Source organism: Fukomys damarensis, unplaced genomic scaffold (assembly GCF_012274545.1).
Source record: "Fukomys damarensis isolate Sample0158 unplaced genomic scaffold, DMR_v1.0_HiC HiC_scaffold_38, whole genome shotgun sequence".
NCBI classification, from domain to species: Eukaryota; Metazoa; Chordata; class Mammalia; order Rodentia; family Bathyergidae; genus Fukomys; species Fukomys damarensis.
Window position 1 is genome coordinate 68,409,544 of NW_022900950.1, and position 5,624 is coordinate 68,415,167.

At 41.9% G+C, this 5,624-nt stretch overlaps 1 non-coding gene across 1 annotated transcript; it reads right to left on the reverse strand.

The window, feature by feature from the left end:
* Positions 1–5,027: 5,027 nt before the first annotated feature.
* On the reverse strand, positions 5,028–5,209 carry LOC117284693. Its single transcript, XR_004515770.1, has one exon. It is a non-coding gene; the product is annotated as a U2 spliceosomal RNA (small nuclear RNA).
* Positions 5,210–5,624: the final 415 nt, after the last annotated feature.

Genomic DNA, 5,624 nt, shown 5'->3' on the forward strand with positions numbered 1-5,624 from the left:
AAAAAAAAAAAAAAAAAGAATATATTTGTGAAAAAGTATAAAGGAGATTGCATTTCTGCACTAATATTGGGTCTGGACAAAATTTTCCATGTAAACAGTGACTAATTTTTCCTTCTACCTCAACATGAATATTGGAAAGCACATGGAGAACATTGCTTTATAGAGTTCCATTATTGTTGAGTAAAATTCCATGAAATAAGAGTTACAAACCAGTGAATCCCCATTATGATTAACCAAGTATGAATTGCATCATCATAGAAAATTTGACTTTAGCTTCTTGAAAAGTTATATTTATATTTTTCTACAATTTCACTGTGCATGTGTATTTAGTCTCAGCAAAGATATGTGCAAGCATACGAAAAAGGAAGAAGAGAAGAGAAAGGGGATGAATAACAGAAGTCAGCTGTGCTGGTACATGTAACGACTCCCTACAGGGGATGTTCGCAGTAGGTACTACATACTTATACTAATAAACTGAAAATGACATAGGAAATCCTCAAAATGATGCTTTAAGTTTTTTAATTGAAATAAAAATGTATTATCATTTAAAACAAATATTGTAAGGTAAACATAGATTTATATTAAAGAATTTGGGGGGGCATTTAAAGCAGTAATCTGGAAGTGGTGTCCTAGCTTCTCCCAGTGAAGGACCACAGAGCCACAAGAAAGTTTACTAAAAGCGTTATCACATCCCAAACCAGTTTTGATCACTGAAGGGAGCTGAGAACCAGGGTACTACTCTGGTCTTCCTTATGAATCAGTTCTATTCCATGCGGATGGGAAATAGAGAAAGTATAAAACACAAGCCTGGTGCACAAGAGTTTCTGACTTCAGTGAGAAGTCAAGATCAATCCCTACACAGACTCTGTGTAACCCAGACTCCCTAGGAAAAACCATGAAACACTGCAAACATAAAACCAGACAAGAACAGATACCACCAGGAAGAAAATTTTGACAAAGCAATAGAAGCTTGGGGATTTGCATGCCTTTTTTTTTCCTTGGATCTTTCTAGACCCTTCACCAGAATGGCTTACACAGAAATGCTTTCTGAATGCAGCTGTGGTGTTTTCCCTCTCCACCTGGAACATTCCACAGTGGGAACCTCCAGTTCGAACAGGGGTCTGCACAGGAAGGAGGTTGGTGTTCATTTAATTGGCGTCCAGTTCTTATATCTAGTTTAAACATAAGAGCAGCGAGCAGCATCACAGATGTGTTAAACATCCAAGAGACATCTTATTCGGAATTCGTTATTCATTCCTCTATTTGGAACCCAGAGAGTGAGAGCATATGTCCTCATCTTAGTCTATGCTGTTGCAACAAAATACCCCAGACTGGGTAATTTATAAACAATAGGAATTAATTTCTCATCGTGGCACCAGGAGGATTATTATCCAGTGAGGATCTCTTTGTACTCACAGGGTGGAGCCTTGCTGCTGTGCCCTCCAGAGGGGAGGAACACTACTGCCCTCAACCTGGAGCCCTGGAAAGGGTGCCTGCCGATCCTATTTATGAGGCAGATCCCAAGGGCCATGCCTCTTAACACCATTGCACTGAGGTTTAATGTTCAATGTGCATTTTGGAGAGGACCCCAGCATTCAAACCATGATGAAGAAGAGGTTGGACAAGTTTCCTTCTTTTCAGTGGGGTATCATTTGGGGTTCTAACATAATGAGGTGATTCAGCCCAGGCACAGGACCTTATGGATGTTAACTTTTGTGGTGAAGAATAAGCATCACCCCCATTAAAAAAAAAATTAAGATCCCATTGGGTATTTAGGAATGTAGTAGACCAGGTCGAGTGTACCTTCCTCCTTATGTATACGCAGTTGGTCTCTGCAAAAAGCCTTCATCAGATTCTCTCTGTATCATGCTTCCCTTAGACCCCACATGTGAATTTCCTACATTCACTCATTCATCAGGTATTCACTGAGCACCCTCTGTATGAGGTACCCTGTGGTAGCTGCTAGGACTGAGAAATGCAGAAATAGACCAAGCTAGTGCTTTCACATGGACACAGTTCAATATTCCATGGGTCACGCAGTGAGTGGTGAAGTGAAAGGTAGGATACACAGGGCGGAGGAATGAAGAGAGCCACTCCTTAAGCTATCATGAGATGAAAGGTAGGGGGAGAGCGGGATATTTGGTGGCAAAGCATCTAGTCAGAAACTTCAGGAGGCACGTGGACCCTAACTCTGGAGTGTATGTGGTATGTTGGGGGTACAGCAAGGAGGGCCCTAAGGCTGGGAGAACGAAGAAGGAAAGCAGGGGCAACAAGGCTAGGCAGGAAGCGAAGGGTGAGCTGGAAATTGCGATCAGGGACTGGGGGTGCTGTGAGCAGAGCGCGATCTGACCAGGGGCTCAGGAGGGCCATGCTCATTGCTGTGCGGAAGGAAGGTGAAGTGAAGCAGCAGGGAGGCCAGCGTGGCCACCAAGAGAGCCAGGACAGAGGCAGTGGAGGCTTGGACGAGTGTTTTGCTCACAGGGGTATTAAGAATGGGTTAGATTCTGTGTTTTCTGACACATTGTCCTGTAATGCTGTTCCAAGAAGACTGACTTGCAAAGCGCCAAGGAGCTTAAGAAATTCTACTGTCTGCTATGCTAGTATTTATCCCAGAGGGGCCAGCTGCCTCAGAAGCTTCCTATTGCTTTTGTTAGAATGAAGATTCCAGGGCCTGGCTTGCTCTGTTCTACATAGCATCCATGGCAAAGAGATTCAGGAATCTGAGGTTTTTAACAAACTCCTTATTGTCACTTTTAGTGTGGGCTAGATTTTGAAACCGGTCCTTACAAACGAGAGTGCTGAGCCCCTGCGATGGCTCGTGTCATACTAGACGTTTCAATCCTACACTCGCAGTCCCTGTGGGCCACAAGTGAGAGCATATTGTGAGCTTAATAATGAGAAAGGCAGAAACTACTGTTTCTGCTTCAACTCACAGTGGGGCTATCTCCAGCGGGCTGCCACATTTGGCCTTATCAGGAGTTTTGTGAAATTTCATCATTTTTTTATTATTTTCATATTCTGAACCTGCTGGATACATTTGATTTTCAGCCTTAAATTAGAGGTTTTAAGTATTAATAAATGGATCTAGAGTTTTCTTAAACTTGTGCCTGAATGAGCTAAATGTATGGTTGTGTGTGTAAGAGGAGAGAAAGGAAATTTGGCATTACTTTCTAAGGCCACTTTGCTGTCTTGTTTTAATAAGTGATGTATTCTCTCTTAACAGTTGTTGATGAAATCAAACATTTCCTTAGTTTCCAAAAGAGAAAATGAAACTTTGGGATGAACAGTGAAGAATGAGACAAGAAACAACAGCTAATAGTAGTTTTTACTATCTTGCATCCTCTCTCTTATATTCTTTATCAATACTGAATCATCTTAGTAAATAAGAATACTAAACTCTATTTATGGATAAAATCATTTTCTATTGTACATATATTATAGTCAGTGTAAGTAGTGTTTTGTGTTCTGTGTTGGTCTACAGGGTCACATACCCAGGGTATGTATTACGTCAGTTCCTGAAATTATAATTCTTCATAGCTTTGTAATACTATGCTGTACTTCTTACAAATATTTCTTTACAGTTTGGCCCTTGTAGTTGAGTTTTTCCAGTTTTCTACTATATAGTAATGAACTATGACATGGATCTAAGCCTGTTTTTTATAAATTATTTCATTTTGGGGGGACAGTGTATAATTACTGGACTAACATAATGAAAGGTGTTAAAAAACATTGTAACTCACTGCCAGACTGTTTCTTAGAGAGCTTGATTTGATATTTCATGCCATGGATAATATTTCCTCTTCATCATTGTGTCATAAAACTTAAGCTCTTTAATTATTTTCTTTTTGCCAGTTACATTTTCATCATCTTTTGGGGGGTTAAAATTAGTATACTTGTAACATTGGGACATAGTTTGAGGGCAGAATCAAAGCGACAGCTTTCCTACAAATGACACCCTCACTCACCAAGGTTACTTTTCAGTCGCTTTGGCCTATTTTGCAAGACACATCCTGAGCAAGTGAACTTGCAGATACACCGCAAGGCTGCCGCTTTGTAGAGGAGTTCTCCTGCTGAGCAGCGTGCACTGTTTGTTGGTACCAAGGCAGAACAAGAACAAACCATGACCCATTTAGGGACAGTGATTGGTGCCAGGGAGCCCTTCACACTTGCCGTCTGTGGCCACAGCTCCAGCCATGCCTGACAAATCAGGTGAAGCATTCTCATTGCTGTTAGCTGCAGAGCTCTGCAAAGTTCCAGCCTCCTAGGGGATCAGTGGCATCATTCACACTGCCGACACCAAGTACTTGGCACCTGGGCAGGTGCGCTACACAGAGGTCTGGCTTCCCCCAGGAGACACAGCAGGCTGGTCAGGGCACCTGCAAGGCTCCAGAAAACTACAAGCTTAGGTGAGGTTTTGAGCAGCAAAAGTCAGGAATTCAGAAAGGCTGGAATAGCATCTAAATGAGGATGTGAGCACAGTTTTATTAAAATTGGGATTTACTAGACAAGATTTTGAGGCCAGACATGCTATTTTCTCCCCCCCGACCTTCTTTCTTTCCTTTTGGCTCTCACCATGTAGTTCAGGGTGGCCTTGAACTCACAGCCATCTTCCTGCCTCAGTCTCCTGAGTGCTGGGATTATAGATGTGTGCAAGCACGCCTGCCTACTTTTTTATTTCTTGAGGGGTTTCTTTTGTTCCTTTTTTAGTTTAAACAAGTCAAAAAGCAAAATGTATAAATGCATTTTTATTACAAAAGAATAAGTCACACCATAGAATTTTAAACAATGGGTAAAGTCTCCTTTTTGCCTCTTCCATGCCCACTGCCCTTCTCCAAGGCCACCAGTGTTAATAGTTTGATTACTTCTTTCAGGACTTTTATATCCATAGATTCACACATGCACACACACGTATTTTTTCTCCAGGAGTATATATTATGCAGTATTTAATTTTTTCCCTTTAATCACAATCTTATCCCTGTTCCCATGAGCTCAAACTGGTGTCCCTTACTCTGCATTTGATATGTAGCATGGGCTATTGTTAATTAATTAACAGATACAAATCAGGGACAATAAGGTTTTGAATTTTCACTATGGCAAAAAATTCAAAGCCAGTACCATTGTATATACAACTTTGTGCACAGACTCATGTGTTTCCGTGGGAAGAATGCTGAATGTACACTTGATCTTAGCCAAAAGGCCGAGAAGCGATAAGAATGCTGAATGTAAACTTGAGAGGTCAAATTTTATGAGCACTTATAAATTTTAATAGGTGTGATCAAATTGCTGGGTGCAGCCAGTGGACTGTTCAGTGGTGCTAAACAGAAGAACGCTGGAGATGCATACCTTGGGTGCGTCAGTTCTGTTTGCCCAGCTCCCTTTGCTGCACTCCACTTAGCTCATACACACTGTCTCTTAAATGAGCCTTCTGGGCTTGGCAGGAAGACCTTGTCAGCTGTGGGGGCCTCTGTCGTATTTACCTCAGGTTGTGTTCCTGTTAGGGTTAAAGAAGGGGCCAAGTGTCTCCCTGGTCTGTAGGAGAGGTGGGGGAAATGCTCTTCCCACTAGAGTGGGCCATGACAGTCGGTCCTTCCCTGAGATGCTTCCTCCTGTCCCTGCCCCATTTC